At 36.6% G+C, this 15,225-nt stretch overlaps 1 protein-coding gene across 1 annotated transcript in view; it reads right to left on the bottom strand.

Moving 5' to 3' along the window:
- LOC136848926 (uncharacterized) overlaps nt 1–15,225 on the bottom strand; it is a 501,001-nt gene that overhangs the window by 377,295 nt on the left and 108,481 nt on the right. The window lies entirely within an intron of this gene.

The following is a 15,225-nucleotide window of genomic DNA, read 5'->3' as shown; positions in this document are numbered from 1 at the left end:
AGGTTATAAATATTTAAATAGGATGAGAGTTCATTTTTAAACAATGAGGCTTGTTTCTTGGCCACATCGCAGTCACCTCTCAATCTTTCTTTCTGTCTCTGTCTCTCTGTTTCTATCTCTATCTCATATACACACGCCTTAGGTATATACGCAGTTTATACTTTTACTTCCTAAACATTGTAATGTTTGAAACTCAGTATCATCTCTGTCTGTCTCTTCTCGCTTAATTATCTGCGTCATGGTTCCTATCTATATTTCCAAAACATTTCAATCTCCCTGTACCCATTCCATAATTTTAATACCTTTTTGATTCCGTCCCCCATCCCCTTTTTATCCATCTACTCCATTTCCATTTCCTTTTCGCTGGAATATATGGGACGAGATCCTGAAATAAGAAATGTATGAAATGTATGAAAACCCAGGTATGGATAACGTCCTAATTACTCTAGAGAACGATAGCACCAAGGGAATAAAAAATGACAAGATGACAGACTGGCAATTGTTTACATTTGCCGTTTTTGACATGTAAAGATTTAGATAGTGAACGATTATCAAAATTGTTTACTCTCCAATATCTCAAATCAAGCTTCCTCCACTTAAAAATTTTAGGAAAACTAAACTCTTCTTGCATATCTTTTCTGCACTCATGTCTTACATTCAAAATACTCTTTGAATGTAGTAAGAGAACTTTTCATATTGTTTCCAAAAAGACTCCGTTTTCTTTTCGAAATTTTCTTTGACTTTACTTCCACCCCTTGGCCCAATGTTCGATGTTTCCAACTAATGACTGGAGATTTTAATACAATATAATTCAAAGAAACATCATCCATTCTTCTACTTCACATTTTACCAACACTCTTGATGACTCCGCCGATGAAACTTTGGAAAACTGACCATAACCAGAGTACTTAAGAAACTGGACGACTTATTCAAGTGATTTCGTTCTTACGAAAGGAAATGAAGAATGCCTTAAATGTGTACTCATGAAATAGGAGAGAAGGTTAGTATTCTCTCTCTCTCTCTCTCTCTTTCTCTCTCTCTCCCTCTTAACATCTCATACCTCCATGGCAAATAATCTCTCATAATGACTCTTTTATTCCTTTTGGTCTCATCATCAATATCCAAGGCAGGATCAATAAAGCTTCTTCAAATCTCCGGGCGTTTTATCTAATCCTCTCAGAGGGAAATACCAAGTGTGAAGAAGACACGCAAAAGGAGTTTTATATCTTTCCGGAAGTTATGAGACAATTGCAATATGTTATTTGGAAACAAAGGTAATTTTTCCACGAGAATTTAAGGGATAAAGTTTTAAGATGGAAAAACGAACATTAGCGAAGGTCATGTAAAGATGAGATAACGAATAAAATTTGGATGGAAAATGGAATAAAAAGGTGATTGGAAAACATGAAATGAATTTCAAAAGGTTGAAGCGTATTGGAAATGTAGACACTGATGAGAATGTATGTAATTACGAATATATGAGGAAGAGAAAAAAGCTTCTTAGTAATGATCTTATTCGCAGATTAATAATAATCTCGACTAAAATTTGAAAACACATGCAAAAGTATTAAAAAAAATTCCGGCTGATTTTTCCTATCGCTGTAAAAAAAAAAGCAAACACACAACCCTCGGTCAATCATTTCCTATTTTTGTTGTTGTTCTTCTCTTAATTTATTTTTCGGAAAACGTATCTCTGAATCATATGCTTGATTAAGCATTGTGTTTCACCTTCCTTTTAATTAATCAATTCCGAGAAGCGAGGTGACTGCAAAATGAAACTACGATGGAAACGAATGCGAACGTGCAAACTCTGTGAATGCCACAAATAATTGTCTCGCATAACAGAGAATAATATTGTTGTATTTAAAGTTTGCTCCCGCTGGTTTTGTGGGCGGTCAGCAATTTCACGCCCTTTGTAGCGCCACAGTTGTCAATCAATATTGGTCGCATCCTGAATAGGCTTGCAATGCACCCTGTTTTCATTTTTATCAAAAAACAAAGACATTTGCTATTCGAAAGGTGAATGGACGTCTGTGGTGACAGCCTTCATCATATCTTTTGGTTCTTTGTTTCTGATTATTTGATAACTTTAAATTTCTTGACTGAAAGCGATCTAAATTGGTTTAATTTAAAAAAGTGATATCCGTGAAATTACGAATCTTTTGTAAGACAAAGCTGAAAATTTGGTATTAATATTTAATTATGAAACTCCCGGATTATGAAGAGGGCAAAACCTTTATGGCTTAGTTTGGCTATATTTTTCATTTGTTTGTGGCAGGTAGTACATAAGATTCCAAAAATTCTTAGCCATATATTTATTGGGTTTAATTTGACTTTTTATTTAAGTGGGTATTGTATATAAGTGGGTATTGTCTCTAATTATCTTCAAGAACGAAAATTTAAGAATGATTACTTTTACTTTCATGAAGCCAACAATACACATTTGGAAACTTTTGCTCTCGCGGAAGACAAGATATAATTTTGTCAATAAGAAGAAGAAAAAGGGACAGGCTGAGTGAAGACCCTTTGAGTCTTACAGTATTCATCAGCCAAAAAAAAAAAAAAAAAAAAAAACAAGAATAGTCAAAGAGGCCAGCAAGAAAAGGAAATCCTTTCAGGAAGGAGAAAGCCTTAGTAAAGAAACGGGGGGCCAAGAACGGCATAGGAAAATTTTCGTATGACACAAAGGAGGAACCCTTATGAAAATACTCATTTGAACTCAGTAGTTAAGACCAAGTGGATGACAGAAGAATAGAGTTGTCTCGAGTGAAAAGTCTAAAGACCGAACTCTCCATATTGAAGTTACTTCACTTGAGTGGTATGAGAGGCTCCTGTATATGGTAGCCCTGGTTAAATAGGGTTCTCAAGAGGCTGACGGAAAAGTTTTGGTTATAGAAAAAGTGGAACATGACGTCAATTAAATCTCTTCTCTGACTGGCCAGCCCATCTCCTATCTAAATCTCTTTCAGTGCTGCTGGGAAGAATAGGTAACCATGTTGTTTTTTATTAAGTTGGCTTTATGCCAGCACGGGCTGTTGCTCATAGAGCAGCCCGTCATAGGTAACCATGGCTGGGTAAATTAAATTAAGTATAACCTCAGTTTACCCAGACCACTGAGCTGATTAACAGCTCTCCTAGGGCTGGCCCGAAGGATTAGATTTATTTCACGTGGCTAAGAACCACTTGGTTACCTAGCAACGGGACCTACAGCTTATTGTGGAATCCGAACCACATTATAACGAGAAATGAATTTCTATCACCAGAAATAAATGCCCGGAGAATCGAACGCGGGACCAGCAGAGTGCTAGCTGAGAACGATACCCACCCGTCCGATGAGGAACTGGCTGGGTAAGTGAGGCTAGTTCCTCTTCATGCGTTGGTTGAGGGGTGGGTTCAAATATGAACGTATGGTCTCATAAGCGATATCTCAAGTTTTATTACTTTTTTGTCCCATTTATTCATTAGCAGTCTGCTCTGCCTCTCGGTTTCTTTATTTTGAATCGAGTTATTTACGAGTATCTGTTATCCTTTCGTTCTCTTTCGTGGTTTGTTGCTAGGTAGAACAATGGGAAAGAGCCATTCTGTCTTAGATGTCTAAGACGTTATTTATAAAGATTTCTGAGAATTCGCTCCATCAGCGTAGGCAGAGGGCCGGAATATCTATGCCTCTCCATTTCTTATATACACTTCTGGCACAGCCTTTCCTTTATTTTTGTCAAGTACCAGTACGTTTGCGGTATATATTACTTCATATATACATATATATGTATACATACATACTGCATATATATATATATATATATATATATATATATATATATATATATATATATATATATATATATATGTGTGTGTGTGTGTGTGTGTGTGTGTGTGTGCGTACGTGTTTATGTGTGCGATTTTTGGTGATTATACATGAGTCTATGCACTTTTCCAAAAGTGCACGAACCTGAGGGAAACGGTACATATTCTGAAAAGGCGCATAAACCCAAACATTTTCCAAATCTTTGGGGAACATTTTCCGGATGAGGAAGAATAAGAGGAAGAAGTAGAAGGAAATAACGAAGACTTCCCAAGGGACGAAGATATAATTCAAAGCGAATTCATGATCTGGGAAAACTTCATTTATAACGCCGGGAGAAATTTCCCGGAAGAAATACGCAGATGATGCCTTGAGAATTCAGTCGACGCTCGAGACAAAATAGTAATATCAGTTTTTCTGTGAAATTCATTTCTTATATCGCCGATATCTTTCTATTTTTAGCCTATATAAATAAATAAAATATATATATATATATATATATATATATATATATATATATATATATATATATATACACATACAAACATATATTTACATAATATACATATGTATATATATACTGTACATATATACACACATACATATTTATATATATATATACATATATATGTATATAATATATAGATATAAATATATATATATATATATATATATATATATATATATATATATATATATGTGTGTATACTGTATATATATATATATATATATATAAATTTATATATACATGTATATATATATATATATATATATATATATATATATATATATATATATATATATATGTAACAAGGTTTGGATCAAGGGGAAAAAGACAAGAGTTACCTTGAGGTTCATACTTTAACTGATAAATTACGGATGAATCCTCTGTACCGAAAACTCTGACAATATTAGCCACTTCTTGTACTTGTACAAAAAGCGCACACCAACTAAACCATTCACCATTCTTTTGTCATTCGTATCAATATCCATTGCCCCATTTTACTAGCTTCCATTTACGCTTAAAATATTTTACTTTGTGCACATTTACTTTCAACAGTCTCCTCTCGCAAAATCCCTTCACTGAGCCTAGTCAGTTCTTTACCATCTGCAATTATCAGCCATTCCACGCTTCATTCATGACGCATTTTCTCACTCAACAACTTTTCACCTACAACAGAATTAGTGTCTTTTTTGTAGCTTCTTGCATCACATTACCAATAAGTTATTAAACAGTCATGAGGACATAACATCCCCTTGTCTCGTGATCACTTTCGTAACAAAGCATTCACTAACTCTTTAGCATATTCTAACACACACTTCGCTTCCATCATTAAATTTGTCATCTGTCTCAACAGCTTATCTTCTACAGGTTACATAATCAGCTCCCTGCGAGTTACCCCTCAATTGATTTATATATAGACTTGTTTTGTGTACATGCATTACACATACAACTTTCCCCATAAATGTGTTTTATTTGGAAAATTCTTCTCTACCTATGCCAACGTTATTTTTTTTTTTGCGGAGAAAAAAAAAGTATATCTTAGTTTAACCAGACCACTGAGCTGGCTAACAGCTCTCCTAGGGATGGCCCGAAGGATTAGATTTATTTTACGTGGCTAAGAACCAACTGGTTACCTAGCAACGGGACCTACAGCTTATTGTGGAATCCGAACCACAATATGACGAGAAATGAATTTCTATCACCAGATATAAATTCCTCTAATTCTTTACTGGTCGCTCGGAGGGTCGAACGTTGGGCCAACAGCGTGCTAGCCGAAAGCTCTACCCAGAGAGAGAGAGAGAGAGAGAGAGAGAGAGAGAGAGAGAGAGAGAGAGAGAGAGAGAGAGAGAGAGTATTACTGATGAAAACTAACTTGATCCATAGAAAAACACTCTTTTAGCTAAGACAAGTAATATATAACTATTCATTAATACCTGCATGTATGAAGAGGTTGCGAGAGATGGAAAGTTAAAATTGTTATGAACTTCTATTTCACCTCATTACTGGAAGCACCTTAAACATGAATCATTCAAATTACGAAATACATGAACAATATTTGAAATATGATACACGGAATCTGTGTGATTAATATCCCACTGAAACATAGAAATCATATAAACCTTCAAGCCAAAAATAATTTTCATCTTTATTAAAAACCTGTAATGTCTCGCTAAGTCGACCTAAGACCAAGCATAGCTAATATTATTAACAATTCTAGTTCACAATAATCTGAATTATCTTTTCTGTATCAAATGGTTATATTATTACCTCCGGTTAAGTGGATCGTAAGGATTCCATTTATTATCTTTCATATGGTATCACACTGTGGTTTCTTCCTTTTTTGTATTATTATTATTATTATTATTATTATTATTATTATTATTATTATTATTATTATTTAAAACGTGCTACATCCACATGCAACAATCCATAAATCACTGAACATGTCAAGTAAGCTACCACGAAAAATGACGGCCAGTTGTGAAACAAAACAAAAATAATTATTAAAAAGAAAACGCAGATAATGATAACGAATAGGAACATATTAACAAACGAAGAAACAAGCCAAACCGTTTCATCAATATTATGTAAAAACTGAATTGAATATAGAATTTAGGCCAAATGCCAAGCGCTGGGGCCTATGAGGTCATTCAGCGCTGAAACGGAAATTGACAGTAAAAGGGTTGAAAGGTGTAACAGGAGGGAAGCCTCGCATCTGCACTATAAATCAGCTGCTAGAAGAGAGTGGAAAATAAGGTGGAAGAAAGGGAATAAGAAAGGAGGCACAGTAAAAGGAACGATAGGGTTTGCAGCTAGGGGCCGAAGGCACGCTGCAAAGAACGTTAAGTAATGCCTACAGTGCATCGCATAAGGTGCACTGACGGTACTAACCCCCCTCCCCCTCCGGGGTGTTATGTAAAAAGACCCAGCATTTTTTCTTATAGACAAAAGACATTAGTATATGGTTGTTTGCAAATTATGGCGATAAGCACAAAGCGACCCTTTCATGATCTTCGTCTTGCTCTGGGATCATCAATCATCCGAATCGGTTTTCCCCCATGTAGGCGGAGCTTTGTCTACCTCCTTATTGCGTCAGCAGGAGAATTGCCGAAATGAACAGGTACCTCTAAGATACGTCATCGCCTACGTAGTTACCCTAGGTAGGAGGCGACCCCACCCAATTGGGTAGACCTGGTCTCTCTTGGCCTTGGACTTTCCTATGAATTCTCGTAAACAGGGTTGCTGTTACGATTTTTACACTAGGATATTTATTGTGTATCTTATAGGTTATAGAGCTCTAAGTTTAATTTAATAACATAAGTGAGGCGAGTGTAATTATTAACCGATTATTCGGTTAACTTCAGCCCTAAATTGTAAAATTGGTCTTTGTGAGTTATTATCGAAATCATAGTTCTTTAAGGATAAACAGAAACTCGCCATTTCTAAAGCCACCACCGGGCTGTGGCTGAAAGTTTCATGGGTCGTGGCTGAGAGTTTCATACAGCATTATACGCTGTACAGAAACCTCGACTGCGACGAAGATACTTCGGCGCATTTTTTACTTGTTTGAAAAAGGGAACGAGCCGGAATTTTTCTTCCCTCGAAAATACTGTATGTGAGGACTGAATCAACTTTACAACAAAAACGACCAAAGTTTTAAGGAGCATCTGGATTTGCAAGAGGCTGGATGGCAGATTAACAGAGTGAAGTACAGAGAGATACGCAGACGGATTGAGGAGCAGGCAGATATGCGGGAAGTATGAAAGAGAGAGAGAGAGAGAGAGAGAGAGAGAGAGAGAGAGAGAGAGAGAGAGAGAGAGAGAGAGAAAGTATCCTGATAACCAGAGAAAAAATTTTATTTTTATTTCTATAGCTTTATTTTTCAGAAATGATGAATTGCTTTTGTTTAGTCATCCTCACTCCATAGCTAGTGAACCTTTTTGCACAAACTTAGATATATCATATTCTAAAAGGTTTGAAAAAGAAAATTAAACGCTATTTGGTTGCAGATAATGAACTTGCGTTGTCATGAACGAATGGGGTCTAATTCAATTAATTTAATCTCAGTGGCTAAGCATCCCACGCACTATCACCTATCTGTCCTTGTGACCTCCCACCCCTCTTGTGGAAAGTCCTTCTGATTTATCCCCTTCGGGCTTTTGACGCATGTCAGCGTCCAGTTTCAAACGCAAATTAACCGGTTCTCGGAAGACGGTTGAGGACTTCTGCGAATCCCTTATGCTTCGGAAATGAGATACGACCAAAACACTCGAACGTTTTGATGGCGATTTCACTTGGCGCTAAATCCTCGAATTTCAGGCGGTCTTCCTTTCACGCCTTGATCTCGTATCTGATTTCCCGCTCGATTTCGAAATGTTTCGTGGATCTGTTATTGCTGAACGGCGCTCGTGTGTCTGCATTACATGAACGTGTTTTGTATAAACTTTGATCTAGAACAGGATTTCTTAACCTGGGGGGCGTCAGCAATTCCCAGGGGAGGTGCGAACCCTAAGGAAAATTTAAAAATTCTCTAATTATAGCCGTTATTCTCTTAACAAGAGTGAGGGACAATATTCAGAAGTTTATAAAAAAAATGCAAACGTATCGTCTTTTAACGTTAGTTTCCTATAATCTACTACTCTAGTTAGACTCGTTGGGCTTACCATGTTTTGCAATTATTTACCTCCCTCCCTTTCCCTTGGAAACCCTTCTGTTCTCTTTTTTTTTCCTTTAAATCTGGGAGTGAATTTTACTCATAGATGCAAGGGGGGCGTGGAGGGAAGGACCAACTCTTACAGGGGGCGTGGTAATAAAAAGGTTAAGAACCACTGATCTAGAATATTTAATGATGGGCAATTGCACTGAATTCGCGTGAAAGGACCATTATTTTTTTTAATTCCGTTGTTCAATGCCAAGTTAATCAGCCAATCAGCACTACGCAACAGGGAGCCAGGTTCAAGAGATTTCTACACTTTATTTGAACCTTTATCCTTACTTGCCTTCCTGTCTCACAGGAGTTATTTTTCTGTTTGACGGCCGTATTTTTTTAAAGCTATATTTTACACAATATATTTTACTTACTATTTGATTTCGTATGTAAGAAATATTTCCTGTGGTTGTAGGTTAACTATTATCGGTAAAGACGAGAGTATCTCTTCAACAATACCTAAGTAAGCGGATAGGCTAAACATGAATTCATTCAAATGATATTACAGGAAAAACAATAATAATAAATATAGCTATAAGAAACATTCAGTGAAAATAATGAATATATTATGAATTGTTATTTTTGCGTGTATCTGAGCCTAGATATCCTTCAGATCAGTAATATGCAACAGATATTAGAGACATGTTGGAGCGTCTTGTTAGGTTCCCAGAAATAGGTGTGTTTAATCAGTGATATTAATCCGGATTACTCCAAAGCCTGCTTCACTTTTCAGAAGAGTTTATTAGTGTTATGTTACTTGACACGTTTATCACCTAGGCCTCAGAAGCCGGAATCGTTGATAAAGATGCGTAGCATAATAAATGGTTATCCTCAAAATACTGGAAATTGAGATCATTTATGTGGAAATAATTCAACTTTTCCTTTCCAGGGAAGTCATAACTAATTAATAGCAACTCTATTAACAACACTAAGCGCCCTACTGTATTATGGGAATTTGTTTATTGATGAATGTCGGTAAATGCTTCAGTATGTGTTTTTTAGTTGTTTGTACTTATATCAAATAAAAAAAATATTGAGATTGTGTGATACATTATAAAAAAAATATTGAGATTGTGTGATGTGATACATTATAAAAAAAATATTGAGATTGTGTGATACATTATAAACCAAACAAAAGCAACACTGACAACCAAAGAGAGAAGGCAACAGAGGGATCTACCTACTTTTGTTGGGGTAATTCTTGTGTCAAGAGTGTTAGCAGAGGACTAAAATCGCTCTGATACATTAAGAGTGTAGCAGAGGAAAGGCGGAGAAAATGACATCAAAGGGACCAGAATCCTCTTTCATAGTGACGATGGGAACAGGGAGACTAACTCTCATTAGCTAACGAAGAATAATTTGGTTTTATCTTGATGAGTCCCCAGTTAGCTTATGATTCATGCGACTCCGTCACAAGAGATTTAAGTCTGTGAGTCCACGTGCGGGTTAAGAAAAAAAAACGACAGATTTACCAGCAGCAACGTTCTTCTAGATCAAACTTCATTTTCTACTTTTAGTTTTCTGTAAAAAAAAACTCTTGTGCCGGCTTTGTCTGTCCGTCCGCTATTCTGTCCGCACTATTACTGTCCGCCTTCAGGCAAATTGGCATGTTGATCATCCACCCTGCAATCATCAAGCATACCAAATTGTAGCCCTCTAGCCTCAGTTGTTTTTACTTTATTTAAGGTTAATAAAGTTAGCCATAATCGTGCTTCTGGCAAGGATATAGGATAGGCCACCACCGGGCCGTGGTTAAAGTTTCATGGGCCGTGGCTCATACAGCATTATACCGACACCACCGACAGATAGATCAGTTTTCGGTGGTCTCGATTATACGCTGTAGCGGCTGTAAGGAAAACTCGATTGCGCCGAAGAAATTACGGTGCTTTTTCTATTGTTTCCTATTCTAAATTTTATTTTTAGGGAAATTAAACTTGGATTCAAAATTCTTGTTTTGAATTGCGTCTTACTGTAACGATATTTCAACAACACTGCCGAGTTGCCCTCAACTCGCTATCAAATTTATATCACTTATAATTGCTTTATTGTTTTTCTTTTGTTTCAAAGGCGAGGCATCAAATTCGGCCCGGGGAAAAGATTTATTCACGTACTGTTACATTAGAAAAACATTCGCCTTAATTCAGCAGTTATATTTTACAAAGCAACTGACTGACTGATTGATTGATTTATAGATTTTAGGCATACATGCCAAGCACTGGGGCAACTAAGGTCATTCAGGGCTGAAACGGAAATTGACAGTGAAAAAATTTCAAAGGTGTAACAGGAGGAAAACCTCAAAGCAGTTGCACTATGAATCAATTGTTAGGAGGGAGGAAAGTCAGATGGAGGAAAGAGAATATTTCCAGACACTTTAGGTACAGGAAAATTACTCGCATATTTCCACAAGGATCAATATCTATAACGGATAAATACTGCATATATTTAATTACAAACAATAATATACGTAACTCTACAACGAGAATTATCACTGCTAATGCGAGCCACGCACTTCCACCAGAACCAGAGGGCTTTTCCTGAAGCCAGTTTCAGTAGATAACATCATGCATATCAGGCACAAGCACAATCATATCGCCGGAGGTATCTCCGCTGTGTGCTCCAATAGCTGCAGGGCTTTCATCGCTTAATGCCAAGTTAATTTGAATGATGGCTTACTGCTTTCATACAACGTGAATTCGACGTGGAAGGCCTCTGCCTAAATGGTGGATGCTGACTGTGTGTGTGAGAGAGAGAGAGAGAGAGAGAGAGAGAGAGAGAGAGAGAGAGAGAGAGAGAGAGAGAGAGAGAGAGCGAGAGAGAGGCGAAGGGTTCTTCACGAATAAATAAACGTACAAAAACTTGCATCAGAAAGGATACGTATCAAAACAAAGAGATTTCTATATATATATATATTAAGAGCAAGCATAAATCTATCCTATATATATATACAGTATATATATATATATATATATATATATATATATATATATATATATATATATATATACTGTATATATATGTAGGCTGTATGTATATTTGTGTATATATAAATCTATACATAAACATATACTGTATATATATAGTATATATACAGTATACATATATGTTTCAAGTTTTTCTAAGGAATCAAGATGGCAAGCAAAATCACGAGGTTAAGGCAACAGTACAAAGAAAGGACGAGGGGGTTGCTCCTTTAACCTTGCTCAGCATGTAAGGAGAAAAAATTGAAAAATTATGCAGACAATTCCTTAATGACTTGGCTTCAGTAAGAGATAACAAATACTTATCTATCACTAAGTCTTGATATTTCAGTACTAAGCTGAACTGCTTCTCTATCTCCATCTTTGACAACATCTCCCGTTCAAAAGATAGATATAATCTACAACTTGATATTGGTATAAAAAGAAAGAAATATCAAATGGAAGACGCGAGTGATACGATGCATCTGACCTAAAAAATAATAATGAAGAAACATTCCAGAACAACGGTTCAAACGCCAGAGATCTGCAATTCGGCCATTTTGAATGAAGACGGTTGCTCTTCTATGAATAAGATATAAGCAAACAAATGCATCTGCTCTCGCCTTGCCTCTCTCTCTCTCTCTCTCTCTCTCTCTCTCTCTCTCTCTCTCTCTCTCTCTCTCTCTCTCTCCACATGATAGAACAGAAACTTGTTTACCTCGTAACGTAGAGAATTGGGGACAGCAAATAGCTGAGCTCATGAAATGATTTTGAGTGCCCAACCATGAAGTATTTTCCTGATAATTAAGCAGGGACTACAGTTAATGTGCCTTAATGAATTAGTTTAGTGATGATGACTTTAAATTTCCCTATGTAGGGGTTATTTTTTACCAAAACTATAAGAGTGGAAGTGATGTTGTGAGGTCTGGGTGTACTTAAAAATAAATTACCTGTGAGGCGATTTTTATTATTTTTGTTCTTTAGTTTTGAATATGACTCAAGTAAGATAAACAGACAGACTGCCAGAGAGAAGGATATGTACATCGGATAAAATTAATATAGAAATTGGTGACGGAAAAAGAACTCTCAGGAAAACAGACAACAGAGAGAGAGAGAGAGAGAGAGAGAGAGAGAGAGAGAGAGAGAGAGAGAGAGAGAGTACGCTTGAAGCCAAAAACTTTGTGGCTGAATATTTGCATGAAGTTCCGTTTACAAAAATTGGTTTTGCGGCCGCTTATGCAGATGCATAAAAAAGTTGATAACGATATAAACAATAATAATGATATTAATAATGACTACCAGTAATAATGAGTTGCTTAGTTAACAAAACTGAACTTTCATATTTCTGTCCATTTTATAAACATCAAAGCCTCGTAATATTCTGGTACATAATGAATAATATCATTAATATCAAAGTGATAATTCTCACACCACACTAATATTGACATTGTATATAACTTGTTCACGTAAAATGTTATGATAAAAAAATCATCATCTATACTAGGACGAGAGAGATTTTCCTATAAAAGCACGTTTGAAGCTGAATGTCGTAAACATGTATGTGGCAGTCACTACCGAAGTGGTGCTGGTAATGTTTTTGTAACTCACTGCATCTTGGATACGAGTTCAAACCATTACAGGGTCATACCTTTACCCTCACTGACAGTTACACCGTGCTTGCCTACATACTCGTATATGTACATCTATATAATTGTGCACCTCTCTCTCTCTCTCTCTCTCTCTCTCTCTCTCTCTCTCTCTCGATCAAATTGAATGTAATTTTTATCTGCAGTATACTGCGTTTCTCTTGTATATTACTGATATATATCTATATATTTGTACATCTCTCTCTCTCTCTCTCTCTCTCTCTCTCTCTCTCTCTCTCTCTCTCTCTCTCTCTCAGATTGAACGTAGTTTTCATCTATTGTATGATGCGGTTCTCTTGCATATTACTGATGTTTATCTATATATTTGTACATCTCTCTCTCTCTCTCTCAGATTGAACGTAACTTTTATGTATTGTATATTGCGTTTCTCTTGCATATTACTGATGTTTATCTGTATATTTGTACCCGCGGCCAACGCCGCCCCCCACCTCTCTCTCTCTCTCTCTCTCTCTCTCTCTCTCTCTCTCTCTCTCTCTCTCTCTCTCTCTCTCTCTCTCTCTCAGAACTAAACTGTCATCTACAGTACATTGCGTTTCTCTTGCATATTACTTGGTATGAATTATTTCCTATTTTCCATTCATTTAAATGCTCACTCTATAGGATTACTCGTCATCCTTGTGATTCATTACTCTACAGATTACACTGCAAGGGCCTATAACTAGTCTCATTAAAGTTTAGTTCAATTCACGGGGTGGGGATATTTACCTTGCTCTCCAAATAACAATCTGCCGGTCTCCTCCGTCTAACATTCAGGTTTATGTATGTAAAATTCGGTTCTGCCAACATAAAATGGCCGTTAATGATGCCCGCACCTATCCACGGATCCTGCATGTTGCACTAAAATCCTTCTATTGATATGAGAGCACTGCAATAAACGCCAAAGAAAATAATCCAGAATATTCTGACAATGACCAGGCGATATCATATTGGACGCTGTTGTTGCTCCGTGAAAATGACGATATTTATGGATGTGAGTATGATGGTATATAAAGACGAGATAGCACCGCCCAGCAGAGAGAGAGAGAGAGAGAGAGAGAGAGAGAGAGAGAGAGAGAGAGAGAGAGAGAGAGAGAGAGAGAGAGACACGATTCTGCAGCGGTGAGCCCATGTTTACTGTTCGTCATTCTTTCTATTTTCGTATATTGGTATAATCGATTTGTGCAAATGGACATTAAATCTTTATTTGGAGTTAAGATAAAAATAAGTATTTGTTAAGCAAACTGTCCTTTTTTTGATGTGCTATACGGGTCACTGAAACCACAGGCTTTACGAAAATAATTATGGGAAAACATGTCGATGGAAGGTCTGTCGCTTTAGTCTAATGGAAAGGTGTTATAGCTCTCGAGCTGTGTGCCGCTGAATCATATTTTCGTGTTGCTATATTTCTTATTGCATGCTTAGCGAAAACTGTGGAATTTGATGAATTCTATTCGTCACCCTACTGGTGTTGAAAACGTATTTTCTGAACACTATAGTTGAAAATCACGGCCTACGAGTTTTCACGGGACCCATTTCTAATTTTTCCACATTCATTCGTGTGGCTGAATCCGCGAAAAGTTCATTGGTGTCTTAACTTTCAGTCCGCAGTTCCTAGTAGACTCTGACAACGGGACTGGTCATTTTTAACCAATGTCTACTTTCCAGGGTTCCTGTTAGGTATCCAGAATTGAAGGCACGGATACAATGCACTCAATGCCTTAACCCTATTCATTATCCCATTACTAATAATGGCTGGTGCTCATTCTGAGTAAGGCTACTACTTGTGATTGTGGATGTAGTCTTTACTTAAAGTGGCAACTTACAGAGCTGCAGGTGTGTATTCTTTATTGTTCTCATGGATGTATTAATGAAATATGGTATTATTACAATGAAAATGTGGCTGGAGATGGAAGAGTGAAGGTTTAGGTTGGATTAATGGTAGAAAGGCGACAGACTCAGATTACACAAATGATATTTATAAATCAGGAAAATGCCTAAAGATTTGTACATAAAAACTAAAATAGACGACTCATCACTTTCACGAATTTGACTGCAATACCTATCTCCCTCAAACGACACCGAAATAAAACCGGGAGCGATTCTCCCTT

Source organism: Macrobrachium rosenbergii, chromosome 20, assembly GCF_040412425.1.
Source record: "Macrobrachium rosenbergii isolate ZJJX-2024 chromosome 20, ASM4041242v1, whole genome shotgun sequence".
Taxonomy (NCBI): Eukaryota; Metazoa; Arthropoda; class Malacostraca; order Decapoda; family Palaemonidae; genus Macrobrachium; species Macrobrachium rosenbergii.
The sequence above is the reverse complement of the archived record's forward strand: the minus strand, read 5'-3'. Positions and strand labels throughout refer to the sequence as shown.